The sequence below is a fragment of the Danio rerio genome, chromosome 12 (genome assembly GCF_052040795.2).
Source record: "Danio rerio strain M-AB ecotype USA chromosome 12, GRCz13ab, whole genome shotgun sequence".
In the NCBI taxonomy this organism is placed as follows: domain Eukaryota; kingdom Metazoa; phylum Chordata; class Actinopteri; order Cypriniformes; family Danionidae; genus Danio; species Danio rerio.
The window spans coordinates 30,822,762-30,836,949 of record NC_141032.1 but is presented as its reverse complement, the minus strand read 5'-3'; the positions used below and the strand labels follow the sequence as shown (position 1 = coordinate 30,836,949).

The following is a 14,188-nucleotide window of genomic DNA, read 5'->3' as shown; positions in this document are numbered from 1 at the left end:
TGATGTTCAATGACTGGGTGAGACCACGTTCGTGCATGGCACGGGTCGTTTGTGTTTGTTTTCATGATCAACAGGGTTTGTTGCATGTTTTTCCTCGCGATGCTGTCTAGGGCGAAAAAGCAAAGCTTGGTTTGCAGCAAGAATTTTTGTCGAGAGAACTGTACAAGAATTGGAGAATGGTGGACTTTGTCTTTTATTAGTTGAGTTTGTTACCATTCAGACACATTGCCTATATCCGTGCTGCTGTGTTCGCCTATGTTTAAAATCCTCCAGATTACCGGCAGGGCCAATGGTTGGAATAGTTAGGGAAAAGAGATCTGTTGCACAGCTATCCACTGTGTCTGCATTTAGACCCAGGGATTGAGGAGGAAAGTCCTTCTCATTTATAGTGTTTATATAAACACAATTATCTTTATAATGATATAACAATTTGTGGTTATGTGTAAATGAAATTACGAATAACAAATGTAGTAGGACATTCAATTACTTACTGTTTATTTCTTTGCATTTTAACTTTGTAAACTATAAAATGATGGGTCTCAAGGCTTGTGTCTCCTCTTGTAAGCCAACTGACAGCAGTTGTTCGCTCCTCTCTTTTTCCCCTGCTTTGCCCGCCATACCCACTCCTCCCTTTGCTCATAGCACTCCACGCCAATCTCAGAGCATTTATTGGAAAGAAATCTGAGGTAGACTTTAACCGAAAGAGGGTGGTTTCATGACCCTTTAAAAATAATGTAGATGACAGAAGCATACAAATATTTGCTGGTGCCTGTATATATTCACATTTTCTCTTAAACCAGTATTACTATTCCAGATTAGAACCTAATGACAAAACTTCCCTCAAAAGGCTGATTTGTCATTTGATTGCCTCAAAAACTGCCTGATTTTTCTCTCACTCTCCAGCAAAAAAAGGGCCAGTCTACCCACAAGAATTTCCATACAACCCCCTGTAATCTGAAACATATCACCAACCTTACATAAACAAGGCTGTTGCCTTTTTGGCCCTTTCCCCCCCAGAATAAGCTTCAAGCTCCACAGACGTCTCATTTGTGGACTGTGTGCCTTGGCTGGCGGTCACTGAGACCACTAAGGATGTTAGACAGGCACTCTTACTCACTTTCACTGTCTTTATGGTGTATAGCTTTGATATATTTTACCGTCTCCCTCACCTTTTTTGTAACCCCTTTCAACCCATGCTTACGATGAGCTACATACAAATTTCATTAGTCTGTTTTCCATACTCACATGAGCGACTCTTAAATAATTCCCAAATTGTGTATTCACCCCTGCTGGAAGCCCATTTCCTCTCTCCATCCTTTCCAGATGATGTGGTTTGATTACATTAGATGGACACAATAATGAGATTATATATAATCGCTTCTATCTAATAACATTTAAACAGGACACAATGATGGATTCACTGTGTATTTCAGGTTTTTTCTTAAATACTTTTTGGCATGCATTGAATCACACCCTGGGTTTTAATGCGTCTACTTTATAAATAGTAGGTGAAAAATATTATCTATTATGCAAAGCATGCATATTACTCTTAAAACAATATTAGCGTAAAGTATCTGGATGACGTACTTCTGACAAGATCACAAAGATAACACATTTGTATTAAACAGAACTAAATCTGAAACTAAAACTACATCAGCATTCTACCACAACTTTGCTCCCTATATGTTATGCAGGGATGTCCCATAATCTGAATTAGATTATTGCTATGGCTCAATTATTCTATTTTCTTCATCCACATTAAGCTGCTTTTACACATTCTGCATTGAAAAAGCACTAAAGGAAATGCTTTTATTGTTCCATGATGCAACAGAAGAGGATTTGGCAGTTGGATTGTAGTGAAATAATGTTAGTCTTTACAATGCATGATCATTAGCTATTCATTATAAATGTATATTATCCTTTCAGAAATATGCAATATGGCTAATAACATTATCTTATATGTACAATGCCAATATCATTATAGCCATTATCTAAATTTGACCTGAATTAACATAATTACAGTATTGCATAAAACAGTTGTGATTAAAGCGCTGTTTTCATTCATGTATTAAAAAGAATAAAATTATCACTTTCTGGGAAATATTAATTAGAGCTCTGTTAATCATAAAAAAATGTGTTCATATAAACAGGGAAAACCATAAAAAAAAATTTCTTTCATATTAAATTAGCAGAGGTTTGATGCAATTAAAACTCTAGTGTTATTTGCATTTGGAGACCTTAATTGGAGGTAACTAAATAATATTTGATAATGTACTTCTCAGCTGCTTGCAGAATTATTAAAACAACAACTGAGGTAATGTTCAAAGAGTTTAGTCCACTGTTTATTCCAGTTTGTCAATCATATAATCTGCAGCCATTTGTCTTTTTAAACCACAGAATATATTAAGTAAATCTGTTTTCATCGAAGTTTATGTGCAAATCTTATTATAGTATAAAACATTGTTTAAGCATTTTTTTAAATGTATGCCTGTCAAATTGTTTCCATTCTGTAATGTAATGAGGACGCTGACAAGGGAGATGTGAATCCAAATGCAGGTTTATTGAGAATGGTCAGGCAAGCAATGGTCACAATCAGGAACAAACAGATGTATGCAGTCAAATACACAGGCAATTGGTCAGTACAACAGCAGACAACATAAACAAACTAATAAGGTGGGTGTCAAAAACACGGCAAAGCAAGGCAAGGAAAACGCAATGAATGTCTGTGTGTGTGTGTGTGTGTGTGTGTGTGTGTGTGTGTGTGTGTGTGTGTGTGTGTGTGTGTGTGTGTGTGTGTGTGTGTGTGTGTGTGTGTGTAGGTCCTAGTAATCAGTCTTTGACAATCCTCTGGCTGTGTTTTTGAAATCAGTCAGAATCAGGAATCGCCGTGTGTGGTGCATGACTGGAACTTGTAGTCCATATAATGGAAGATTTGTAGTTCTATGCGATCTGTGGCTACCAGTGATCTTTAAGGATTAGATCGCTGGTGATTGTGACACATCCATTGTGTTTGTATTATGTGACATCCTAAAATATGCATAAAATTGGTGGATATCAATATACAGTGTCTAATGTTTGGTATCTAACACCTACTGTACAAATTAAGTTATTTTGAATGCAGAGACAACGTCCAAGCCATTTTCAGTCAGATCTGTTGCTTACTGTGTTATTGGAGCTCTGCTGTAGCCAGGTGTCAGTAAAATTCTCACTAATTTACACCCTGCTTCTCGCTTTCCTTTGCTTTTTAGCCAGTTACCCCATTAACTGTACTTCTTTCTCTCTTTTGGGTCTGTTTTTGTACTTTCCATCCTTGCCCTCTTTTTACCCTGATGTAGATGGCTTCTTGAAATAGCTTGCTGAGTAATGTCTGACTCCGTTTGGCCAGCCTTTTCTTTTTGTCTGCTCTTTTTTTCTTCTCAAGTTGGCCATCATCTCATCCGCTACTGCTCAGTGACATCATATTGGGATCTGAACCATGTGCTAAAAGCACAAATGAGTTCGAGATTGGCTGGTGGCCATGTCTAGTCACTAAACCGTTGACCTCTGAAAGAGAATCATCATAACATGCCTCCGTTTTCCCTCATCTTTTTTCCCTCATCCAGACGGGAGAACAAAAAGTGCCTGTGATCTTGTGGAGACAATGAAGGGAGTCGGCCAAAATAACAAAAACTTTAGCTTTCTGGCGCGGTCTGACGTTTACACCTGGCTCTCATTTCCTGAGTAGTCAGTGCAAAGCTAATGAAAGTTAGCATGAAAGCTGCACGTCTAAGACATGGCTTGAAGCTTTGCCAAGTAGGACACACATTTTCTGTAGTCAGGCTTTGCACATAGCAGTATATTAGTTAGCAAAGGATGCTAGCTTGACATGAATTGAGTCTAGTGGGCATGAAGAGCTTTCCGGACAAAAATAGATTTTGCCATTTAAAGGATGTGTGTGTCGTCATTGTACAGAAGCAGCTGGTGTTTAATAGCTAACAAATGTACATGCTGCACAGAAACTCATTTAGCATGTGTGAGAATAGTTGTTGTGGTGGGGGTGACATGCTGCTTCAGAGGTATAATTCACAGGGCAAGAGAATGGCAGCTTTGTTGTGTATAATATAGGAAAAATTTAATCAGTATTATAACAATTTACTCTATTTTTTAGTATTATAACTATATGTATATTACCGTAGCTATATTACCTTTAATGTCATCTAATACTGAGATCTTATTCTGTCATCATTTACTTACCCTTGTTGTTCAAAACCTATAATAAATGTGTTCATCTTTAGTAGACAAATGAATATATTTATCAAATCTGAAGAGATATGATTACTTTATAAGAAGATTTTAACAGACTTAGGCCCAATCCCAACTAATCGTAGCCCTTCCCTTTAAGCTTACCCCTGATTTTGGGCGTTCAAATAAAGGGGTAAGGGTGTCCCAATTCTCATTAGCTGGAAGGCTTAGGGCTAAGGGGAAGAACTAGATGGCCCTTGAAACAGACATTTTTTCAGGACCACACTCGAAATGAAGAGGTACAAAAATTTTCCAGAATACACCATCTACAATGGCAGCATAGCAACTCACGGTAGTAAGGAAATACACAAATTAGTATTTTTTGTCATTATTATGAATTTTTACAACAGGCAAGCATATGTTTTAATACATTCATAATGGCGTTCGTGTTTTACCATCATGCTTTAAAAAAAAGGCTAAAAAAGCTAAATTTCGCTGTAATCCATAATAACTCCTGAATAGTAGTCCCACAACATACTTTCACATCTGACAATTGATGACAAAATGACTGTTCCAAATGTCTAGTGACTGGGAATTAGTTTTTACAGTGTCTGATATATTGTTAATGTTGCTTTTGTTTGTGTACAGATGAATATGGCCACGGTGTAAATGCACAGTACAGTTACAAGCTTATTGCCACATTATATCGCTATGATGACATGATATTTTTGCCTTCTGTTTCCTGAAGATAAATATCAGATAAATAACTGGAATAACTACAGCAGTTGCCGTCATTGATTTCATACGAAGTAAGAGATCACGATGACATGTGAAGACGTATGCAGGTGTTGTAGTGCAGTCCCATTTTTTAGGGGTTAAATTTGAAGCCCTTCCCCTTCAGTCTATTTCAAGGACCAAGGGGTAAAAAAATTGAATTTGGATTTTGCCTTAATCTTAACATATTCTCTTCTAAATAACGATCTGCAAACAATTTTAATAACATCAATTTTGGTAATAAAAACCTATACGTGCTTGCTTGGTGTTAAAACCAGTGAGGTTGTGTGTCATGTGACATTTCAAGTCTTTTGTTCTGAACTTGTATTGGGTTTATGATGGACAGTCTCCGTATCAGGCCATTCCCTTCATGCTCTTTGCTAAGCTGTGGACTGAGAAACACTGATTGCTTGGTGATAAATTGTGCGCCGGGGATAAACATGGATCAAGGACAGCTTATCCTTTCATTGCTGGAGTTTTGAATACACAGGCTTTGGTGTGCTATGGGTTTGACCTTCTTCAACAGTATCAGCATGCAGAAATTTTATGTGTTTTAATACTCCTTTGTCCAGCATCTTTCTTCGTTCTCAAATTTTCTCTTCCTCTTTTATTTGCATTGTACTGATACCCAGTTCAGTTAATTTTCACTCCTCTCACTTTTTTTCCACTGCAACTGGTGTGAGGGAATTTACAGGCTGCACCCCTCCCTGGTCAACCACAAGCAAATAACCGCAGGAGACCCACCCAAACAATCCTGAAACCAGTAGTTATCCTCAGCCTGGCGAGTGATCCCTTTCTAAAAATGGTGTCAAGCTCTTATTGTCTGGGACTTTGGATGACCCAAGTGCTTTAAAGGTTGGTCTTTATGTGGGCGTATGAGGGTGTAGCTCCAACAGCAAACCTTTAAGCTCATTAAAAAAGGAGAAGCTGATTTCCATTTGAACATAAATAAAGGGATATGGTGCAAAAAGATGAAGTAGTATGAAGTAATTTACCGACCAAGTTGTCATGTCATGTTACTTCAACTGCTTTACAGTAACTAGTAAAAGGGGTCTAAAATAACACTAGCTATGTGTCCACCCGTCTAATTTTAGGCTCATTTAGAATATGCGCATAAAGAAATTGTTGATGGAAACGCCGAGATCCTTATAAGTTTTGAAAATGTGCATAAAAACATATGCACATAACCGAGCAGTAGGATAAACCTTTTATTCCATAAGAAAAGATGTGCATAAACTATGATGGAAACACTTTTACAGAACAAAGTCCAGTATGCACATTAAAAAAAAAGTAATGTGATTTTGTTATACGAGATCATGTGATGATAAAAATGTGTGTGAATGGACAAAATAGCAGCCTGACCATATTGTAAAACTTCTGAAATGTTTGGTCGTTCTAAAAGGCCTTAATTATTTCAGTATTAGTGTTATTATATTATTAATTTCCTCCAGAATTGTCAAGAGCATTTATACTCTACATCTCTCGTGCCTTCAAAAGACACAGCGCATTCACTGAATGTCATTGTTGTCATCTGAGGCACAAGTCATTTATTAAATAAAGAACAGATTAACACAGCTTCTCCTATGGCAGCAAATTCCAATTTTAACTGTTAATATTTGGCGCCAGTTTATCAGCTTGTGATGATTAAGTTCTCTTTGACTCATTGAATGGAAAGGCTGCATTATGCACTCATCTTTTATGCGATATTCCTGGTTTGCACATAAATTTAGTTCACATTTTTGGATGGAAACATAGCTACTGACATCCATTGACTTTTATTGTACATAAAAAAAACAAACAAACACTGTAAACTTTTTAAAAATACATATTTTTTCTCTTCTATGGAAGAAAGTCATCTTTAAAAAGATGATCAAATGATAACCAAAAGTGGATTCTTTTAAATTTAAATTATTCCAGGTATAACAATATATGTCAGATATGCAATTCTGTGCATAATACATATACTTTGTATAGTAATATATACACTTTACAATACATACTGCTTCAAACCATATTCAAAAGAACATTCATGTTAGAGTGCTGTTACACTTTGCCAGTTTTGTTTGAAGTCTTTAGGGAAATGTCACACTAATTGAACCAAGAATAAATGTATTCTTTCCTTTTCTTTTTTTTTGTTTCTAGACTAAACGATTCAAGTGAATTGAACAGCAAATGTGAACACACCCTACAAACAGAATCTGTTATCACTCAGATGATTGTTAAAGTATCTATACAGCTATAAATGAACTGTTGTAAAGCTGTTATGGGGCTATACCAATTATACAGATACATTTTTGTGCTTGAAACAGTCTATATTGGTACCTTAAAAAGTACCTTAAGTAAATATAATAGTACCTAAACAGAACAAAAGTGCACCTTTTGTAAAGCTACTGCCTCAATGACAGCCTTTATTGCTGAGAGTGTAGATAATGAGGTTAGTAAACACCATATACAGTATTCAGTTAAGCAGACCCAGTGAACAGGCTTGGCAATTCACAATTTTTTTTTGTTCAAAGAAATACATTTCTGGCCAATAATGCGGATGCTTCAACCTGTGAAGTAGATCCAGCTGTCAGAGGAAGTGGCCTGTTGCTCTTTGAGACTCATCCATTCAACAGGAACTCCTCCCTGGGCCTTCTGGGAAACAGAAAAGATGACAGAGTCTCAGCCACCACTGCATGCCTTTCCCAGGAAAACCTCTAAAACCTGGACAACACCTAAAACACTCAACTCCACGTCCTTAGACTGGCATTGTTGTTCAAAAACATTGATAGTTCAGAAACACTGACTCAAGGTTAAACCACAAATGCCTTTTTTTTTGCATATGAGTTTAGCGGAAACCTGGTATAAAATGAACTAAGTAGGCCTTCATTTTGGTTTCCCTCAGAGCAGATTCAGTGTGGTCCTGTTATCAGATGTTGATAATAGTCTGATCTCAGAGCCAGATGGGAGATGACGATTCTGTGCTTTCCCACACACACGCACAACCCACAACATGCTGGGATTCTGTTACACACAAAAACACACACACAATTGATTGATTTCTGTGGCCATTTGTCCTCTGGCATTTGGGTGAACTTAAAGAGAGTTTGTTTTGTCTAGAGATGAAAGTGAAACACAATGGAATCACAAAGATTTACAGGCAAGTTCTCAGAATCGCAGGGGATTTGTGACTTGCCATGTTGTGATCAGTGGACAGATGGGGGATTCAGTGGCTTGTTCAGTGTGACGTGTCAGTAATGAAATATGTCTTCACTATGACTTTGACAAAGAGCTTAATACCAGGCTGTGATGCCATAATTCTTTCTGCAGGTGACAATATGTACTGTATTGCTTCTGCTGAAATGATGGAACACACTGTCTGTCGAGAGAGAGATAAAAGAGAATCAAAGGACAAAGAAAATCATGCCATGAGCAGCCCCTGAAAAAAAGACTTTAATAGAATTTTTATAGAGATATGATTTCACAGAATACACAAAAAATAACAGTACGATGAGCTCTCAAATGCATTATATCAAAGCTTTGCTTCAGTATGATTGCATTAGTTTGATAAAAAATTAAAGAAAGTCTGTTTCAAATAAATGTTGTTCTTTTGAACTTGTACTCATCTTGAAAATGTATTGCAGTCTCCAGCTGAATATTAAGCAGCATAACTTTTCACATGCTTCTTGAGCATCAAATTTCCATATTGGAGCGAAATCTGAATGATCATGTAACCTTCAAATTCTGGAGTAATGATGCTTGTCATCATAAGAAAAAAAAAAAACTTTTTTGAAGAATAAATGTATATTTTAAATGAATATATTTAACAACATGTTACTATATTTGTATTAGGTTGTTTGGTTAGCTTAAAACACTTTTGTAATATAAACAAAATTGAGAGTTTTGGTTCAGATATTTTGTCTGCTTGAACGAATATGAATCCTTAAAACGGCTCGATATACTGTAAGATGAAATCAAGTAGAAAGAAAGGGAAAAAATCATAAAATAGCCCATAATTAGCAAGTGTCTAACATGGTTAACATTGTTACCATGAATTAACATGTTGCTATTATGCTAATTCAACATAGCAGGAACTAGCATGTTGCTCGCTTTATTTAAAATGTTTATATTGCTAAAATGACTTTACACATTGCATGTTTATCAAAATGCTAATATGTTACCTGCTGATTTTAGCAGGTACTAGCATGCCTATATTATTCAAAACACATTTGAAAAATGCTAAGTTTTAGTGCTAACGTTTTTTGTTCTTTAGCATGTTGTTAGCATTATTTCAGTGGTGCTGATGCTATATTTTAACTTGCCCTATAGCTAGTTATTAAAAAAGAGATTAAGACAGACAGACAGACAGACTTCTGTACTGCAAAAATCTTTGTTACAGCAACATAGTTCAGCTTTAGAGAATATATATATATATATATATATATATATATATATATATATATATATATATATATATATATATAATATAAATAATATATAAGAAATCTTATTTATATATATATATATATATATATATATATATATATATATATATATATATATATATATATATATATATATATATATATATATATATATATATATATATATATATATATATATATATCATCTATCATCATATATATATCTCATCTTTGTTGTTTATATTATAATATTTCTCCAAACGATCTCTGTCATTGTCATTAGTTGGCGTTGTGTTCCCTGAGGGGCTGCTGTGGGTGAGTAGAGCCAGCCTGCTGTGTTGGGGTGTGGAGGTCTGGCCTGTGCTCCTTACACACAGACCTCACATTGACAGAAGAACAATGGAGCGGGCACACCGCAGCATCCTACTCCACATACTGGCACAAAAGAGCCCTTTCATGTGTGCTGCTCCAGGGTTGGCCTGACAGCCTGCTGCCACCAAAGGCACAAGCATCACTGCCACGCCACCCTCCCTGCCATTCATCCATTGACATCATATCTGATACAAACTGACTGAGCTAAAACTTCTGCTAGATTTATTTAAAGAAAAAATGTACCAACAAGTGGTGCCCTTTTTATTATTCCAAACACACATAAATGTCTTCTTTACAAAATGAAAAGTTTAGTATTATGTTGGAGCTGCTCTTTTGTGCTTTTATTTTAAAAAGTAGTGGATATGTATGTACCATGTATAAGTCTTTAAAAAAGACAAAGAAGGTCATATTGCAGTTTAAGCCTTGTACAGTTTTTATGTCCTAAAATCCTGACAGCCATGATCACTATTTGCTTTGCTTGACTGGGAGAATATAGCTTTGTAACATTGCTTCAAATGTGTTCCTCAGAAGGAAGAAAGTGATACTGGTTTAATGAAGACTTAATTTTGGGTAAAATTTTTTTTTATGTTATTATAGCTGTAATATAATTCTTATTCTAATAAAGAGTTTAGAGTTGGTACAATTTTTTTAATAATAAAAAAAATCACAGTCTCCTACCCTCACAAACTGCTGTCTGCATTTATTTGATAAATAAATGAACGAGTACAAACAATCTTGGGAAATATTACAGTTGTAGTAAAGTAATTGTTTTTTAAATTTATTTCTAAGATGATTTTTCTGCATCATTAATACAGTCTTCTGTGTCACATGATGCTTCAGAACTGTGCTGGTTTAGCTTTTTTTATTGCCTATAATAAAAATGTTTTGGGAACAATGGGATACATTTATCAAGATGAATAGGAATTACTGTGTGTTTAAGTTAGGGATGCACCGAATATTCATTATGTTGTTACTCAAACAGAAACTGTGGCTTGCATGTGTTGTCTGAGGCAGCATGTCTGTGGTGTGTCTATTTGGTTCCTCTGCTCTTCATCACAACTGTACTTTATTAACTTTACTCTAACTGCGATATTAAGGTCAGTGTGCATGCGTTTTTATTTCACTGATTGGCGGCTGTTGCACAGAACAATCTATCTCTATCTATAGCTACAGTGATCAACAAATATCAGTACACCCCTCACAAATCTCTCATTTAAATTAATATTTTCTATAGGATACTTCAATATTGTATTTGTGCAAATACAATAATCTAACAAAACAACTTAAGTAATGGTTCCAAAAATTAGTTGCCCACATTTAGATGTTAGGGAAAAATGTCTGCAATATTTTGCATGAATTTAAATGTATTATCTTTCCATTTCTAACAATGTTTTGTGACTAAAACATTATTTGAATAAATAAATCTGTTCAATAAATCTGTTTCGTTCAAATGCACCAATATACATTACCCATATTCACTGAGAAATGGATAAAAATATTCATTTTCAAATTGGGGTTTTCTCAGTTATGCTGAGCACTGTATCTTTATATAAATGCACTATACAGTTTTTATTTTCACTTTTTTGAAAAGTTTGCAAGTTCTGTGGTCGCATGGATTTCCTCCAGGTGCTCTGGTTTCCCTTTCAGTCCAAAGACATGCAGTATATTGGTGAATTAGGTAAAGCAAATTGGCCATAGTGTAAAAATATGTGTGATTAAGGTGAGTGTATGGCTGTTTCCCAGTATGGGGTTGTGGCTGGAAGGGCATCCGCTGCATAAAACATATGCTGGAATAGTTGTTGGTTCATTCTGCTGTGGCACCCCCTGATACAGTACATAAGGGAATAAGCCGAAGGAAAATTAATAAATGAATATAGTTATATTGATATTTATACATAAACTAGTGTGCAGCTTACGCTAAACTTATTCTAAATTTGATTTATATTTGGTTTTGTAGTTCGGGCCCAAACAAGTATTTGTTGCATTTTTTAAATTATTTATATTTATTGGATATTATCAATGCAATTATTGGGTAAAATACAATTGCTACTTTTTACTGTACTAAGTCCTCATCTATAATAGTGATATTGTTGCAATGCACTAAATATATATTTTCTTAAGTAATTGATAGATTTTTTATTAACTTTAAATATAAATTTATGCAATTGCAATGCCTTTATTTTAGTAAGGTTAGTACACAGTCATCATAGCTGTAAATGCAATGGTACCAATAATTATCATAATTTATTTTGATGTTGGTTTTCAGCCTTGGTCTCCTCTTTTTTCGGTTTTGGCAAAGAATTTTCATTTCAGTCCATCCCTACATTATTTCAAGTATGTATACTGTATGACAAATGTGTTCGAACAGCCATAAACTATTACAGAAATTCTGGCTTCTGACCTAATACGTTAATGATTTGAGACTAATTGTAAAAAAAGTGTTCATATTTAGCTGCATTGTACAAAAACACACATTTAAAGAGCCCATATTATACATGAAATAGGGTCATATCTTTGTTGTAAGGCTCTTCAACAACAGTTTAATATGCATGCAAGGTCCAAAAACACTTTCGTGGTCTTATAATCTGCATTTATTTTTACCTATAATTATCCCAGCGACTCCTGTATGAATCGTCCAGTGATTCATTTGTTCCCAAACCCCTCCTTAGCGCGAAGCTAATCTGCGCTGATTGGACCAATGACAGTCTGTTGCGATTGGTCGACTGCCTTCAGTCAGAGTGAAATGCACAACAGCTAATCAGCAATATAAAAGTAATCACAGTTCATACACGCTCGATAGTGCAGGCGTGGATTTTAGCTGCCAGTGGGTCAATGTAAATACAGACTATGGACTTGAAAATTCAGACGACTAACTATTTTATTGAGCAAAAACTCCAAAAACTGTTGAGGAGATCTCCTTGCTTCTCACTCTGCTCTTTTCACACACACACACACACACACACACACACACCTCCGGACGACAGCGCGCACACACGCACACACAGACACACACACTACTCCTCGTCCACGGAGCTCCGTTAACAAAGCAGCATGCGTCGCGTTTTTAACGTGACTTTGCACGCGATAAGAGAATATAGCCAGTTAACCTGATACAGTACACGCGGTTACAAGTAACAAATCACAACTAAATACATTTGCAAGCTAGAGTCAACGAGGCAACACGTACTTACACTTGAGAAATGGAGGAAGAAAAATCCATCCTGACGTCCATCAGTAAGTTACTCTTTACTGATCCTTTCTTTAACAAACGCTGATGAAGTATTCTTTGTAGCATGTAGTTTCCAGAAGTTTCCAGTAGTTTAGTTTCCAACTGCTTGGCTATAATGCTGAGGTTTCATCTTTGGGTAGAGACTCAATATATCCATCTGCAGTGTGACTTCAATCGACCGGCATGTTTGTGTTTGTGTGTGTCTGGGTATCTGCGTCAGAGGGCGGGGCCTCAGGTTTGAAATCTCCCGGGTTTGCGCGTGCACGTGAATAACTTGGTTTCGTTCGTACGTCATGGCGAAACACCTAATGAATCGGTATCAAGGCGACTCGTTTGAAGCACTATAAGTCGACTCTTTTATAGATGAATCAACAGTTTTAAACACTGTACACTAACAGATTTAAGCCTTAGCTGGATACTTCACTTCACTTAGAGCTGTGTTACACACTACATGGAGGGGAATTTTCAAAAACTCATAATATGGGCTCTTTAAATTGTAATTTTTTTTTTCTTAATTTGTACATTGTAAGCCTCAGCTGGGTCAGTTAGCGTTTCCTCCGGGTGCTCTGGTTTCCCCCACAGTCCAAAGACAAGCGGTACAGGTGAATTGTATACAGGCTAAATTGTCCATAGTGTATGAGTGTGAACGTGTGTGTGTGTATGGATGTTTCCCAGAGATGGTTTGCAACTGGAAGTGCATCCGCTGCGTGAAGCATGTGCTGGATTAGTTGGCAGTTCACTCCGCTGTGGTGACCCCGGATTAATAAAGGGACTAAGCCGAAAAGAAAATGAATGAATTAATGAATGAACATTGTAAAAAATATGATCAATTAGTCCTGACAACATAGTTTAATAGGTTATAATAACCTAAAAACATAAGTTATTCATGTTCTAATTTAATTTTATTAGTTACCCAAGCTGTTTTAAGTCAGTTTAACATAATGTAAGTTTAATGGAATTATAAGGTTAATTTGATTCAGTTTAAAAATTTAAGTCAACCAGGATTTTTTTTACAGTGTGCTTATTTTTGTTGAGTCAACTGGCATATTAATACAAGGTTAAATAGGTCATTTGTCTTGACTGACCACTTGTATGTTTAGAACACTGAATATGCGTATTAACACCAGGTGGAAACAGGGCTTTAATAACGCATCAGGATGTATCCATGGTGATTTATTCTGGTTTA

The 14,188-nt window shown here is 35.8% G+C and overlaps 1 protein-coding gene across 1 annotated transcript in view; it reads left to right on the top strand.

Annotated features, from left to right (window-relative positions):
- Positions 1 to 14,188, top strand: part of myo1d (myosin 1D) — a 157,427-nt gene that overhangs the window by 11,365 nt on the left and 131,874 nt on the right.